Raw genomic sequence first — 16,947 nt, 5'->3', positions numbered from 1 at the left:
TCTCCAGATTAAAAAAATTCAAAAGAATGGTTGATCACTGAGGGCCAAGATAGTCAAGGAAGTCTCCATAGAAGAGGTTGGAATAAAATGACTGGGATAGAAAGAGAGACAAAGAAAAGTGTACCAGGACGGGTGGAAAAGGCCAGAATGAACAGTAAGAGCACCAGGAGAGTGGTGGGGTGAAAGGCTATAGAGGCAGGCATTGGGCCCAACCATGGGTAATTTTGAAAATCAGGAATAGGCACCTAGACTTGGTATGGTAAGAAACAGAGAAAACACAGGCCCTCTCTTTTATCTTTACCATGATGTTTTCCAGGTTAAGAAATCTACTTGAAAGCATCTAACCCTTAACCTGATAGATGTTAGTAAACATTTATTCACCCCAGAGAGTAATACATTGGCAGTGGTGTGCAGAAAATACTTCATTCATTCATTCTTCAAGCATCTACTGGATGTTTTCTACATGCCACATTCTGAGCTAGACACAGAGGATGCAAAAATTATAATAAAGTCGTGGTATCTCCTTGGGGTTAGATTATCATAGACTGGATCCTCCTATATACTGGTAACCAAGAGGTGCACAGTTCCCATACCTGTGCTCTGTTTCTACCTTGCCCCTTGTCAAAGTAATGCTGTCTATCTCGCCCACTTAAATCTGACCCCAGAGATCACTTCTTGTGTTTATCTAAAAAACAGGGTTTGTGCCCATTTCCTTATGCTCATTAGGGCAGGTTAGGCTCCCAGTGCTGAGTTGCTGGTCTCCTTGGAGCACCAACCAAAACAAAAAATATCAGCCTCCTAGTATGTCTGGCAAGAACTTCTGAGATAAATCACATGAAAGTGTTTCAAAATCTGAGGGAGGCCAACCAAATGTAATGGATAGTTACTATGATCACCACCAAAGATGGCCGGTCCTCCACTCCTTGGGGCGTGGTCTCTCAGAGCTAGGTTCTCATGATCATGTGTGTGCAAAGGGCCCTACTTACTTTTGGATTCCTTTGCTTACTGACTATGCATAAAAGGCCAAGTTTGGCATCCACAAGTAACTATTTTCAGGCACATTTATCTAGTTCAGCTGGAGCTAGTTTGTTTACAGACAATATGGTCTGCACACAAGGCTGGGAGTTCAGGTGCTAAATAGAATTCCCACTCAGTTTCTAGCCTGCTGTATGGCCTTGGGTAACCTGCATAACTTCCTTGTGTCAATTGATTCTTAACTGTCACCTCAGAGCCATGCTGATTTGTCTAAGAGATGTTTGGAGAGGATGAACTGTTTATCACCTCTAAACTGATTTTTAAATACTGACATAAAGACTCCGGGTTTCCAGTCTGACACATAAGGAACTTAGAAGTCACCATTCCATTCTAATAATAAGTAAGAAACCAAGCACAGAGAGTAAAACAATGGTTACCAGGGGATGGGAGGGGTAGGAAATGGGGAGAAATAGGTCAAAGGGTACAAATTTGTAGTTATGTAGGATTAGTAAGTCTAGAGATCTAACATACAGCACGAGGACTACAGTTAATACAACCGTATCATAGACTGAAAATCTGCCAAGAGAGTAGATTTTAGGTGCTCTTAACACACACACACACACACACACACACGAAGTAACTATGGAAGATGATGGGTGGGTTAATTTGCTTGGCTGGAGTAAGCATTTTACTGTGTATAGGTATATAAAAATATCATGTTGTACACCTTAAATATATACAACTTAAAAAGCCAAACAAAATACAAAATCAGCAACTCTTCTTAGATCTGTCAGAGAAGTGAGGCCACAGGGCAATCACTGCCCCCAAAATTGGAGAGACAGACAGGTGGATACAGAGCATCCTATGGGATATCCCAAGTGATCACATTTTAACCCAAAGAAAAACACCAAGAAATTCCAAAATGTGAAAATAGTGCAGAAGGCATTTTCTGTTCATGATGTAATATAGCCCGATCTTAATAATAAAACAAAATAATAAAACAACAAGATATTCTAATATCTAGGAAAAAAACCCCAAAACTCTTTTTAAAGCAACTCTTGGATCATAAAGAAAATCAAAATCAAACCTAATACTCAGAAAATAAGAAAATGTTTAAATTAAAAATATGTTTTAAGGAAAGATAGATAGAAGATAGATAGAAGCTATGAAGCTATATGAAAAAGAAAGCAAGGAAATGAAAAAGAATTCAGCATGATCTTTATCTCTGGTGGTTGGAGGAGTGGTATGGACAGAAGCAGAGGGAGGGAATGGGAGGGGCAATATAGGTAGACGGAGGTTATTGTCAAGATGCATTGGGTGATGGGCCCATATTTTAAAAATTATGTTAAAAAATGGAAGAACTAAACAAAAGATGGCTATGCATTTACCAATGATGAGAGTGTAACATAAATTAAGGATGATGATTAATCCAATTCTGTGCCAAAAACTTATTTAGAAATAACTATATACTAGAACCTAAAGAGTGCAATTTAAAGCAGTGCTCAGAGGAAAATTCATAGTCTTCCATATGTAGAATAGTAAACAAAAAGACTGATAATGAAAGACGTAACATCTGACTCAAAGAATTAATAAAAAGAACTGAATGATAATAATAAACCTAAAGAAAGTAGAAACTAAAAGCAGAAATTATTTAACTAATAACAAACAAAGTGGTATGTGTAGTGGTCAGATTGAAATAAATTATGGACTATCCGTACAGTGCAATACTCTGTGGCTATGAAAAAGGGAAGAGAAAGGAGAAAGCTCTCTCTGGATTCATAGGGAATAATTGCCAAGCTATGTATAATAGCTAAGTAAAATAAAAGCAAGGTGCTTTTGTGTAATGTATGCTATCATTTGTCCTTTGTGTAATAATCAGGAAAGATAAAGAATATCTACACACACACACACACACACACACATATATATGCACATATGCACTTATATATGTGCATGTGTGTATATACACATATACACATATATGTGTATATATACACATATACACATATATGTATATATATATACACATATACACATATATGTATATATATATATACACACACACACACACCCCTGCACATATATGTAATTGCTGGTATATGCATATCTCTGGAAATATTCATCAGAAACTTGAAGCATTGGTTGCTACTGGCTGGAAGAAAGAGTAGAAGGGACATTTTTTACTACCCTTTTGCACCTTTCAAATTTTGAATCACATGAATGTGCATACTTATTTAAAAATTAAGTTAAATAATTGGCAAGTAAATTATTTCTGGTTTTTAGAAATATGGAACTGAACAAGCCTTTAAATTTAAGATCATAAAATATAGCAAGAAATAGTTTTATTTTCCTAAATAACATTTTTATTTTCTACGTATATATTTTTCTACATTATGTATTCCAAGTCCAGTTATGAGAGAGAGATTGTGGGAAATGAAAGGAGTGATAAACCACAGGAAAAGAGAGGGACCATGGGAAATGAGACTAAGAGTTAGACGGGAGCCCAGGAACCTATGCCGAAAGAGAGGAGCCAGACAATCAGGGAAGTTTGGTGAAACAGAAAGAAGTACAGGCATTCTACAAGTTCTAGGATCAGGACAGTCGGGTAAAATGTTCTTGCAACAATGCCTTCCATCTGGGACATGAGCTTAAGAGCAAACTATCCTGTTACAATAGTCTTTGAAATCATGTGAGAATAAAATGTTTATTTTTTCCATTGAAACCTAAGGGTTTTCTCATATGTGAAGAGAATTAACAAAGGTTTAAGAGAGTCATTTAGGAACCTAGTATGTCTTTGACATTCAAAAGTGGTCGAATTGCTTTGTCTTTGTTCACAAGAGAATATGCGTTCCACTATTAAATGCCAGGCAGCTGTATTTGAAAATAGTGTTTATTTCACCTTTTAAAAGCCTCCCTTGACCACAAATAACTCTAACTCATGAGGCTATAAATAATGTTTTATTTTTCCAATTTTTCAATTAAAAATATCAAGCTCCTGGAGGAGCCACCCTTAGAAAATGAAGCACAATATCAGCTTAATAAAAGAAAAATTTATGTTTCTGGTTACAATATCTTGGCTTGAATAATTTCATCTCAGAATGCAAATGTAAGATAGAGTGAAGTTAAGTTGGGACCCAATCAAGTTTTGAAGATTCCCATTTCTGGCGTATAAAATAATGCAAGTTTAACGTTATGGGAGACACCATTACCTCTATTGCCACCTGCTGGTAAACATATGTCTCATTTAATTCAGTTAATGGCTCACCCCGATTAAACACATTTTGGATCCTGGAGATAGATTTGCAGCAAAATAACTTCTGCTGCTTCAGAAGTGGTCACTGGTTTACGGATGCAGTGGCTGATGCATCACAGGGATTGGTTGTGCTGAGCTATGTCCCTTAGTACGTAGGACAGCCGAAGACAGCTTGCACTGGTATGTGGATTTAGACAGGCCTTCCTCTGGCAGGGCCTCCTGCTCTCCCAATTCTTTGTCTATTCTCATGTCCATCAAAACATAGGATTCTTCTCCTTAAAGAGATCAGTTTTTAAAAACACTGAATGATTCTGAGTCTTAATTTAAAAAATTTTAATCAAAGGCTTTTGACCCTCCAAATGAACATGGACCACACACATATATATACTCATGCATACAATTGCTTCATTTTGGTTCTAAGGTTGAAGTTAACACTGATGAACAGAGATGCTTTTATTTATTCTGCATGCAGCCTTTCTCTTGCTTCTCCCACTCATATGCTTTATTCTTCTGCTCTTTCAAAACCTGCATTCCATGCTCAATACTTGTGCATTTAGCTGCAACACAAACACTCATAACTCACAGTGTGGCTAATGTTTACACATTTTCTTATAAACATAAGGAGCCTACTTTATCTGGAACCCTCACTTTATGTGGAATTTTAATAAGCAGAAGGAAAAATATGACCATTTTCCTTCTATGGTACCACTTCATGATGCTAATTGGTCATAATGTTCCCCCCAAATACTGTAAGATTCTGATGTGGCTTTTGTTACCCATTTACTTATTTAAGAATAGTTGGGTGGTTGGTTTCAAGTTTTTGGTGATTCTGACTAGAGCTGCTATAAACATGCATGTACAGGTTTTTGTGTGAGCGTAAGCTTTCATTTCTCTACAGTAAAAACCTGAGGGATGGGATTATTGGGTCATTGTGTATGTTTAACGTTTTAAGGAATTGCCAAGCCATTGTCCAGAGTCGCTTTACTACTTTGCATTCACATGTGCAATGCATGAGATTTCCAGTTGCTCCACATCCTTGTCAGCACTTGGTATTGTCAGTATTTTTAATTTTATATACAGTGGTAACACATTGTAGTTTTAACGGACATTTCCCTAATAATGAATAGTTGTTGAAAACTTTTCGTGTACTTACTTATCATCTAGCTATCCTTTTTCGTGAAGTGCCTGTTTAATTACCCATTTTTTTTACATTGGTTTATTTGTTTTCTGTTGCGTTTTGAGAGTTCTGATATATTCTGGTTATGTCTTTTGGTAATGTAGTTCTTGAATCATCAAAAAATGTATGAATATTTAAAGTTTTTTATTGTAAAGTTTTTAATTATATTTACTTCTTGGTGATTTACATATGCAAGCCACATAAGTCTATTAATTAAACTTTTCCATCACCCAGAACTGTGTGTATTTTGAATGATTGGGTGCTTTTTAAGGAGGCCCAGAGGGAAAGCTGGTAAGCTGCCCCAATCAGAGTCTGGAAAGAGCCATTTGGTGGATTCACAAAGGCAAGTCCAGGGTTTTTAGTCTTTAACTTGAAGATTCAGAAATGTGACTTGGTTGAGCCAGGCATGGTGGCTCATGTCTGTAATCCCAGAATTTTGGGAGGATGAGATGGGAATATTGCTAGAGCCCAGGAGTTTGAGACTAGCCTGGGCAACATAGTGACTCCTTGTCTCTTAAAAAAAAGAAAAAAGAAATGTAACTTAGCCAGTGTCCCAAGAGCTGATCCCACTTGAGGACGCTTATTCATGCTAGCAAGGCTCTCAAGAGACCAAAGTGCAAGACCAGGGTAGCAGCTAATGCACTAAGGGGGCCTCTTATGTCTTCTCCTATAGCTCCATCTGATATTCACAAGGTTCCTTGAGGAGCTTGGAGTCGGAATAAAGGGGATTTAGCTGTATCAATGGTTGTGACAGAATTTTTACTAGGTCATGGTGAAAAAAATAAGCATAATTTAACTTTTCTTAATGGATTCAACTTAAAGGGCTACCCTTTATTTAGAGATTTTATCCTTTCTACAACTTTGGCAAATTCCATATGAATTTATTTTCTTAGGGTGTATTGATGACTTACTGGCCTAGAAACAATTCTGAAAGTAAAGAGCCATTTTATGTTATAATTTCAGTCCTATCACCTGGATTTCTGAGACCTTGGGAGCTACCTCCCTCCCACTTCCTCATCTATATGTGTGTAAGTCAACTGAACTTGGCATTCAAGGCCCTATACAATCTGACTCTTAGCTTCCAATTTTATTTCAATTCACCTTACCATGAGAATCCTCTCCAGGGAAACCAGTCTTCTTGAAACTCCCAATATGCTGTGCCTTTTCTTGCCACTGGATATTTGCTGTATGATTTCTAGCACACCACTCCCTCCTCCACTGATCTTCTTTGATGTCTTTTAAGCCCGAAGTGAACACATACTCCTCTGGGTTCTTACAGCACCTGTCTTCGGTACCATTCCCAAAGCATTTATCCCACAATATCTTTCATTGTGGGTGACCCGTGTGTGCTTTAATGAATGATCAGATAGTGCCCCCACTGGATGGAAAGCTTCTGAAGGGGGAGAAATAAAGGCCCACTTTTTAGAAATCTCAGCATGTTTCCCAGCAAATAGCACAGTGCTTCTCACAGCAGGTGCTCAATAAGTGTCTGTTAAAGAAATGAATGAAGACATAAATGTATGAGAAATAGCATATTTAAATTCTTGCAACAGAATTCCTCTTTTCACCCATGGTTACCTATGTATTTTGATACTTGAACACATTCTTATACACACATCCTATATAAATATACAAACCGAGGGCTCCCTTGGGCTATCTCCTCAGACATGTGAGTCTGTGAGTGTGGCCTGCACATCAGCATGCCCAGGCAGAAGGAAAAACAAGCAGGCACTCCCAACTGGGGAAGTCATTTGCAGCTCTTCCCATTATTACTGGCTGAATCTCTTTATTTAAAACAAACAAAGAGCTGGAAGAAGCAACTCAAGTGGCCAGCTATTAGCAAGTTCAGTTATCAAAACACAGACCTGGTCTTTAAACCTATAAAACAGCAAACCCTAAAAGTCTGCTCCTGACCTTTAGCATCTCTGTGGCCAGCTGAACCTCCCCTAGCTCTCTCTTTAGGACCCTTAGGGGCCACGGGTTCGTATCACAGGGAGGCTATTTTTAGATTTTATTAGGCTGAGAGCATTTTCATTAATCTCAAAGGGCATCTCTCTCCTTTCCTTTGTTTCCTATGCCACAGGGCAAGGACTCCACCCAAAGGCAATCCAGCTACCATTTTCCACATAGTCTATGGTTAGTCAGAGAAGTGTCTAAGGGCTGCAGAGAAGGAAGCCCTGAAATTTAGATCCTAGAGACAAGAGGGCTACTGTAGAGCCAGCAAGAATGACCAAAAGAGGAAATTGGAACACGATCCAGGCCACAGGAGGGAGATGTGGTTCGTCTCCTGTTTCTGATGTCCACTGAGTGGTCCCATAGTCTGGCCTGCTCAAGTGCTGGCCTGTCCAAGTGCAAGCCAAAGGAGGGAAGTGTCGTTAAACATTCTTTAATCTGTGATGCTTGTGAATCATCATTGTGGTCAAGAAAATGGAAATCAATCCTAATGCTGTAGATGGAAAAGGGGTGGAAAACAGAAAGGAATTTATAGCAACCACAGGCCACAGCCTGGCAGTGTTTTGTTTGGGTTTTTGAAATAAATTAGGTCTATCACCTTTTTGTTGTCCTTTACTTCTTTCTCTTAAAAAGTAGAGTATATGAAAATACTGGTTGCATAACTGTTCTATTTGATTATATAATACCTACTTTATAGAGTTGCATAAAATTGCATTACAGAATTATATAGTGTGATCTTACCTATACAATGAAAAAGAAAGATGGAGAGAGGACTCAAAGGAACTGTATCAAAGTTAACAGTGAGTGACACTGGGCAGTGGAATCATAGATAATATTTCCTGCTTCTTTATACTTTTCTTTCAATATTTTCTCTAATCAGCATTTACTACTCTGAAGATCTGGAAGATGCTGATCGAAATTAAAAAAAAAAAGATTATATTGTACAGAAAGGTTGTTTTCAACCTAATTTATCTTTCAGAGGTTTTGCCATTTTCTACCTATGTGACCTTGAGTAAGTTACTTAACCCTTTGAATCTTAGCTTCCCTCCTCCGTAAAATGGGGATAATAAGTACTTACTTCCATCAAAGAGCTGTGTGAAAATTAAATGGGAAAACACAAACAACTCATCTAGTACTGAGCCCGATGAAGCACAGATACTCAACAGTGGGTAATCAAAAACTGTGAAGTAATATCTCTAATTTCTTATAGGGTAAGCAACTTCAGGAGCCTGTTTGGGCCAGTCTTGAAAATGGAGGGACTCCATTTATTTCCTGCCACTGTGATAGTCCACTGTATGGTTTCTTGCTTTTCTTCAACTATGCCTGAGAATGGCTTGACCCAAATTTCAGAAGATTAACGAAGTCCTAAGGGCAATTATGTAAGTGTAAATAATGGAATGATGTGGTAAAATGCAGGCACATGTGCTTTGGATTTGGAAAAACCAGAGTCTAAATTTTTCTAATTACTAACTGTGTGATCTTAGGCGAGTGACTTTAGTTTTTGGAGTCTTGATTTCCTCATGTTTAATAATTCTAACATCCATTGGGTCATTATTACGTGTCAGGCACTAGGCTAAGCATTTTATGTACATTAATATATTTAATCAACATGGCAACCCCATGCCATGTAATTATTATCCCCATTTTACAGATGAGGAAGAGGTAAAGGAGGCTGCCTGAGGTCACAGAGCTGTATACTGATAGTTTGAATTTTAACTTAGTCTGACACTAGAGCCTATTTTCCTCACCACTATGCCTATTTGAGGAATTTCATACATAGCGTCCCCAAAGGATGTATGCTGGGAAAGGTATTAATATTCCAGATGTAGCATACCAATGTCTCAGGTGAATAATACTTGGGGTCATCTCTTTCTCATACTCCTTTTCTTTTCTTTTTTTTTTTTTGAAATAAAGTCTGGCTCTGCCCAGACTAAAGTGCCATGACTTGATCATGGCTTACTGCAACCTCAGCCTCCTGGATTCAAGCAATCCTCTCACCTCAGCCACCCAGGTAGCGGGGACTACAGACACATGCCACCATATCTGGCTTTTTAAAAAATTTTTTCTAGCAATGAGGTCTCACTAAGTTGTCCAGGTTGGGCTCAAACTCCTGGGCTCAAGCAGTCCTCCCACTTGGCCTCCCAAAGTGCTGGGATTACAAGAGTGAGCCACTGCACTCAGCCCACACTCCTTTTCTTAACACTTAGAGCATTTCAAGGAAAGGCAACAATTAAAACAATTCTTTAGTTTGTTACACATCATCTTTTAGGCATTGTGCTAATATTGGCTTATTATTCCAATCCTAACACTACTAATGACAATTACGACTTACTGAGTACTTGTAAGTTACCAGGTACTGGGCTAAGGGCTTTGCATGCTTTACCTTAGTGCCTCCCAACAATAAATTTATGAAGTAAGCTTTATTAGTCTCATTTTGTAAATGAGAAAAACCGAGACACAGAAAAGTTAAGAAACTTGGCAAAGTTCACATGAATAGTGAATGGTGGAACCAGAATGCAAGCCCAAATCTGTCTGGTATTTAAGTCTCTGCATTTAATCATCTTATTACACTAGCTTCCCACCCTCCTCATCATGTTTTGTGTTTATCTATGCGGCTTTAGCATGATAGGATCACCCTGGGATCAGATTATTCTGGAAAGCTATCCAGTACTGTGCTTTTTCTACTTTCCGTTGAGGCTGGAGAGGCAAGATTCACTATGATAAGGCTGAGATCACCCAGTGGCATAGCACCTTAGGCTTAGGTCAGCATGTCAAATCTGCTATACACTATTGTAGTGGTTGCTAGTGCTCTTTGCAAAATCGTTCATTTTCCTTACTTCTGGGCATAGGGAAGACTGAAATTCTTGAATTCCTATGGTTGAGTGGAATCTTATAACTAGTTATGACGTTTGAATTTTGTGTGGAAGTGACATGCAAAAGACACTTCCAGGCTGGAGCCTGGAGCCTATTTGTGACTTTTTAGAGCTTTCTTTTGTCTTTGGTACAATAGCCAGCAGCATTCAAGATGGTGGCTGCTCCATCAGCCTGGGACTCCAGCTGACTACAATAAGCAAAGTTTCCTGCTTAAATGTGATGAATACGTAGCTTCAGTGAAAAAGAAACCGGCTGGGCGTGGTGTAACCCCACCTGTAATCCCAACACTTTGGGAGGCTGAGGTGGGCGGATCACCTGAGGTCGGGAGTTCGAGACCAGCCTGACCAACATGGAGAAACCCCGTCTCCATTAAAAATACAAAAATAGCCGGGCATGGTGGTGCATGCCTGTAATCCCAGCTACTCGGGAGGCTGAGGCAGGAGAATCACTTGAATCCGGGAGGTGGAGGTTGCCGTGAGCAGAGATCGTGCCATTGCACTCCACCCTGGGCAACAAAGAGTGAAACTCCATCTAAAAAAAAAAAGAAAGAAACCTTTATTATTTAAGCCACTCAGATTTTAGAGTTGTTTGTTACTGCAACATAACCTAGTCTGTCCTGACTGATACAATCATGTAGCACATTGTGGACCATACAAGCAGTGCCTGGACATCAGTGTGCTAGTTGCCAATGTACTGTGTCCATGACTATCATCAGTGTAGGGGAGGAGAGAAAGACAAAAGGGAAGGTAGAGGTTGGGAGAGACAGAGACAGAAACAGAGACTAACTTTCACTTCTGGCAGAACCTTTCGGAAGCTGTGTCTTTTACTGTGATGAAACATCAAGGAACCACAAGGGCTGTGACTGTGTCTTGCTCAGTATTTCCAGTGCTGAATAAGGTGACGGACACTTATTAAATATTGCTGATTTCATAATATCAACGTTGGACTAACATTTTATAAACAATAAAATCTTTAGGAATACACGTTCTTGGAACATTTTACATGGTTTTGGGATTTAATTTAGCCAAAATCAATCCAACTTTCCTAGTTAGCTTTTTAAGTGTGGCTAGCTTAATTCCTTTGCCTTTTGTCACTTACTGGTTCAAGGTTTCTGGCCCTGGGGTCTCAGGATACTGGGCACATGCCGTTTTTTAAAGGGGGCCTCCCTGTGCCCTTTTCTCCATCAGAAATTAACACAATCCTTACGCTTCAAAATGAAGTGAGGAAGCACATTCATATTCAAATAAGAGTTTTCGCTCTAATTTAAAAATAAATAAATAAATACTTTAGCTCAAATTTATGCTTAATCTGAAGATCCATGATCCCTTCATGGAGTGCGGAGCTGCTCATGTAGGGGGATGGGTGGAGGTGACTCATTCTGCAGAGCAGCAGCTGCAGCCATCACATAGACAAGCCGCCAGACCCCACAGGCCAGGAGAAAAGAGACAGGGAGAAGGAAAAGGAGGAATGAGTGCTCTTAGAGCAAAGAAACAGCCTTGTGCTTGCATGAAGTCCTCCAAGATTGAACGCCTCTTCAGGTAATTCCCTTCTTCTTCTTGTCAGTCATTATTCCATCATTTCTTTCAGGAATCACTTGCCAGCAAGCCAGTGTCCTACCGTCATAGACTGTGACTTCCTGGAGTGCAAGCATGATGTCTCATTCATCTCTTAGTCATCCTACCCCACACTTCATGCCTAGCATGGTGGGGGCTACGAGTAGATGTTTGAGGAGCAAGTGATACCTCAGGAGTTGGGACCATCCTGTAAACTACAACTAACTAAGTGACCCTGAAAGGGGGGCCATTAAACTTCTGCTGCCAGCCCTAACTGAGGGCGTGGTCAGTTTGCACAAAAGCTCATTTGCTGCTGCTTTCATCATTTATTTGATTCCTCTGCTTTCAACAAGTTGGTGTTGGGAAAGTTCAGCTAACTATCCCCACAGCTCCCCATGTGCAGTGTGGGAAGAATGTTTAAAGCTGGCTTCATAGAAGGAGTGAAGGCTAATGTTCAGTTCAGAGGAAGGATAATAGCTGGAATGCATAGTTCAGCGTCTGTCTCTGCCATTCAGGGGCTGGGACATTGGAAGGTTTGCTTCTATCAACAGATTAGTTAAGAAGACATTGAAGGGCATAAAGGCCACAGTAAGATAAGTTCTAAGACTTGTAAATACAGTTTAAATAAGAGTTAAACCACTAAAATCCACACACAATTGATGTAATTAGTCATCTTTGGAAGTAAAGTAAAAAAATCATTTATAAATGTGTGAGCCAAGAGCTTAAGGATGCCTAAGAAACCAATCAAGGTGAACTAAGAGAAATCTCAGGGAACCAGCAAGCGCAGTACTTAGAACCCAACCAATTGTACGCATACTGCTTGAAGAATGCTTTAGAATAAAATGTGTCTGTCTGGGGTGTGGGGTGGGTACAAAGAAATGATCAGTTATAAGAATAAAGAAAAAAGGGGCTGGGTGCGGTGGCTCACGCCTGTAATCCCAGCACTTTGGGAGGCCAAGGCAGGCAGATCAAGAGGTCAGGAGATCGAGACCATCCTGGCTAACATGGTGAAACCCCGTCTCTACTAAAAATACAAAAAAAAAACGTTAGCCGGGCGTGGTGGTGCGCACCTGTAGTCCCAGCTGCTGGGGAGGCTGAGGCAGGAGAATGGTGTGAACCTGGGAGGCGGAGCTTGCAGTGAGCCAAGATCATGCCACTGCACTCCAGCCTGGGCGACAGGGTGACACTCCGTCTCAAAAAAAAATAAATAAATAAAATAAAATAAAGAAAAAGGTGGGGTGTTGCAGAGGCAAATGTTGGTAGACCCACTAAGGCACTATAACAGCTCTGGACAGAGTCTTCTTGTCCTTGACTTGCTGAGAGAGCCTAAAGCATCTCAATGGAGAGACACTTCTGAAGCTTAACTCACTGCCTGCATTCTGAGACAGTGTGCTGATTTGGCCAGAGTGAATAACCAGTACTCTTATTAGTTGTATTTTTCTGGGTAAATTAACAAACTGGCGTGTGTGTGTGTGTGTGTGTGTGTGTGTGTGTGTGTGTGTGGCTTGGAGGCTGTGTCAGCACCTGGGGCATGGAGGATGCTACTCTAATGATGTCAAGAGAGTCAGGATCTGGAGTCTGAAAGGACAGTGATGAGTCTCTGAGGCCAAGGCCATCAGTGGGCCTTCTCTGCATCTTTCTGTGTCATAGGCTGAGCTGCCCATTTTCAGGTGCAAAAGAAGATACTCTTCAAAGATGGTGTCCATTCCTTGGCTTCCGACCAAGGCTATACTTTTCTTCAATGTTCTCAAACTTTTTGACTATGGGGAAAGTCCCACGGCTAACTTACCTCATCTTATATAAACTACCCCCTGCAAAGCCATATTTCAATATTTGTAAGGCTTACAAGGTAGACTATGATAGCCCGTTGTGAGCCTTAGACTCCCGTGTGTGTCACGATCCCAGCCACAGGACTTCTACTGGAATTTTACAGCAGAAGGGCACTGTCTTTCTTGGCAGTCTGTTCAGCTCTGCGAATGTGCACTGTCTCCACTGTGTGCTGGCTGCACAAAACACCTCTAATTCCTTGAGATGAAAGTTGCCACCAAAAGCAGGAAGTGCCTGTAAAGATGGAGGGGTCAGCTCTAGGGGCTGAGGGCTGCAGAAGCTATGTTTTCACTGGGAAACAGACTAGAGTGGGAAGGTGAGATCTGTAATGATGGAGTGGTCTGCTCCTAGATAATTAACATTTACACCACAGAGGTGAGAGGAGAACCAGTAGGATGTAATAAGGCCTACCAGAAGGTCTTTCCCCCCCGCCCCCCACACACACAAAAAGCTTTAAATGGTTCTATAGCGATAGCAACTGTCTTTCCTCTGCTCACAAGCCTGGCCAAGAGCTCGAGCTCCCTCTGTGATGACAAGAAAAAGGGGTCTGAAGGGGCCAGACTCAATGCATAGGCAGACCCTCCATGGGGAATCTGAGATGAGTGCTGTGTAAAGGCTTTTCTGTCCCAAAAGCTCTCTGTTGTGGAAATGATGCCTGGAATTATCCAGTGTCAGGAACTTGCACCTGGACCGGAAAGTCAGGACCCTTGGCTGGAAAGTATTGAGAGGGGAGAAGAAGTGGGTTTGGCCCCAGATAAAGAGCATTGCTTAGGGACAACAGCAAAGAATAGGGGTAAGATCAAGAGCAACTCAAGAGCCACCTAATTCATGGGTAAGAACAAATCACAAGTTGGGAGAAGAACACAGAGTAGGAAAATAGCTGAATTCAAGCAAAAGAAGCATCTCTGTGGTTTTGCCTACAATCAGTTGTAGTCACAGATATCATATTTTAAAAGTAAAAACCACGTCTGTCATCTACTGGTCATAACAACTCAAAAATATTTTTTAACTCTACATCTCTTACCCATTTTTTTTAGGGAAAAATAACTGAACACAGTGAACTGTATTCTTTGTTTGCAGGACTCTCCTTTTCATTTTTATACCAGATTTTTCATCCAAGAATATTTGTCCTAAAGCTATTTAATAAATGAGCTAGTTGAAGACCTCACAACAGATTGCCGACAGCTCCAGTTACTTCTTTAAGGCAATGCCCATGAGCTGAAATGCTAGCACATACTCATGGACACAAACTTACTCAGAACTGCCTTCAGAAAGATGCAATTTATGATAGTACAGGGCAGCAGAAGGTCACATCATGTAAAACATGGGCACACAAAACAAAGCAAAAACAAGTAATTATTAAATTTTGTGAGTCATCCTGATAATAATGGAATCTTCCAGATACTTTCAGCACCTGAAAATGACACAGAGTGTGGCATTTAGACTAGCACGGAGAAGGCACTCTTTCCAGTAAGGTTACTGAGTTTCATGTGGCATCTTAATTGCCTGTCTTCCTTCTGGCACTTCCTAAGGAAGGGTGATGACGATATGCTCATTCCCACCACCATCAGTTCAGGGACAATGATCACCCTATTGACGAAGTTGGCCCAGGTGATTATGGTGGCACACATAGGCGTAATAAGCAGCCATAAGAAACGCTACCTCAGTTTTCCCACTTATTAAATGAGATTAAGCATCCCACTTAGGCATGATGCATAATCTCAACCTACTTCACTAGAAGACTGTCTGAACATAGAACAAAAAGAAGCATGCCTAGCTAGATGTAGAACAAAAAGAAATATGCCTAGCTAGATGTTCTGTGGAAAGACATGATACAAAGTATTGCAACTGCTATATGATGTTAAGAAACAAGTAACTCTAGGACCCTGAAAGGTTTTATGCAGAAGTGCATGCAAGAGTTTCATTTTGAATCTCATTAAAGCATCCCTCACTTATTAAGTGTAACATGAATCTTAACTGAAAAAAATTAAACTACTGTGTAAGCATTCCTAGAGTATGGTCTAAGGTTAAATGAAGCTCTTGTTTAATTATATCAGCCATAGTCTCATTCTGCAGGTGCCTTGTCTGCACATCTTTGTTCTCCCCTTTCTTCTGGAAACCAGTAAGCTCTCGGTATGTGTGTGTGTGTCTGTGTGTGTGTGTATGGGTGTGGGTGTGGGTGTGCGCGAGCGCGCGCTCACGCACCCACGCGCCCACACCCACCACTTCTTGTCTGCTGGGGACCCAGTGGGTTCAGGTCTCAGGAGGAACACAGAAGCTGTGCCTGCATTACCCAGTGAAGCTTTGATTTCTTTTGTTCCTGCTGCTGGAGCCTCCTTGGCTGATTAAGTCTGAGGCTTCTCCCAGGTTTTGTTGGTCCATGAATGGAGCCTCTTCAGTGCTCACTGGAGTGCGGTATCATTGATACTTCCTCCGCCTGGCTCCCTCCCTCTCCCAGCCCAGCAGGGCTGATGGATTAATCCTGTTGTGCGCTTGTAAGTCTCCCAGGCAGAAATGTAAGCTAGGGTAGAAAAAGATGGCTCAGGTTGGATGGGACCACAGAGACCTTCCTTTCTATTCTCCTCATTTTACTTAATTAGGCTTCAAGAGGTATAGGGCAGAGCAGTGAAGGGCCTGGCCCAAGTCTCTCAGAGGGTTGGGGCAAGTCTAGACTTCCCCAGGGCTTTCTACCTTACTTGTTCCAGCACAGGCCCTTCTCAGTGGGAAGCCTGCAAGAATTTTTTTGCCCTTGCTGTAGAACAGTAACATTGTATCTAGATACAGAACAATAACACTGTATCTAGATGCATCTTTTACATTTTTACAGCAAAGTGAAGGACCTGCTGACTAAAATCATAGATTTTTCATATGGGAAGTGAAGGGAATCTGTAGTACTTTCTAATAAGAGTCGGAAAACTGTCTTGTTTGCTAATAATTACTTTGCCTATAATTTTTATTTTCCTGCCATATCCTCCAGTTTCACACATATGTCCCCAAACCCTTAAGTCTGTGGATTGCCTGTCTCCAGCATAGGAAGAGACCATGGCTTATGACAATTTTCTTCTTTAGAGACAAGATTTTATAGCATTCATCACTTCCTGACATTATATATACTTATTTGTCTGTCTTCCCTCACTAAAATATAGGCCTCATTAGGATAGAGGTTTTGTTTTGTTCACTGATGTGTCCCTCTCCAATGCCTATAATTGGAGTCTACATCAGAGTAAGCACTCAAAAAAGCATGGAGGCCAGGCATGGTGGCTCACATCCCAGCATATTGGGAGGCTGAAGCAGGAGGATTGCTTGAAGCCAGAAGTTCGAGACCAGCCTGAACA

The 16,947-nt window shown here is 40.6% G+C and overlaps 1 long non-coding RNA gene across 1 annotated transcript in view; it reads right to left on the bottom strand.

The window, feature by feature from the left end:
• Positions 1-3,914: 3,914 nt before the first annotated feature.
• The window catches only part of LOC129532391 (uncharacterized), a 105,937-nt gene continuing 92,904 nt past the window's right edge, over positions 3,915-16,947 (bottom strand). Inside the window, exons 3-4 of the long non-coding RNA XR_008678112.2 lie at positions 6,512-6,894; positions 3,915-4,503 (exon numbers count right to left, since the gene is read on the bottom strand). This is a non-coding gene — a long non-coding RNA (uncharacterized lncRNA). The remainder of the gene's footprint in view (positions 4,504-6,511; positions 6,895-16,947) is intronic.

The sequence above is a fragment of the Gorilla gorilla genome, chromosome 2, assembly GCF_029281585.2.
Source record: "Gorilla gorilla gorilla isolate KB3781 chromosome 2, NHGRI_mGorGor1-v2.1_pri, whole genome shotgun sequence".
Lineage (NCBI taxonomy): Eukaryota > Metazoa > Chordata > Mammalia > Primates > Hominidae > Gorilla > Gorilla gorilla.
The sequence above is the reverse complement of the archived record's forward strand: the minus strand, read 5'-3'. Positions and strand labels throughout refer to the sequence as shown.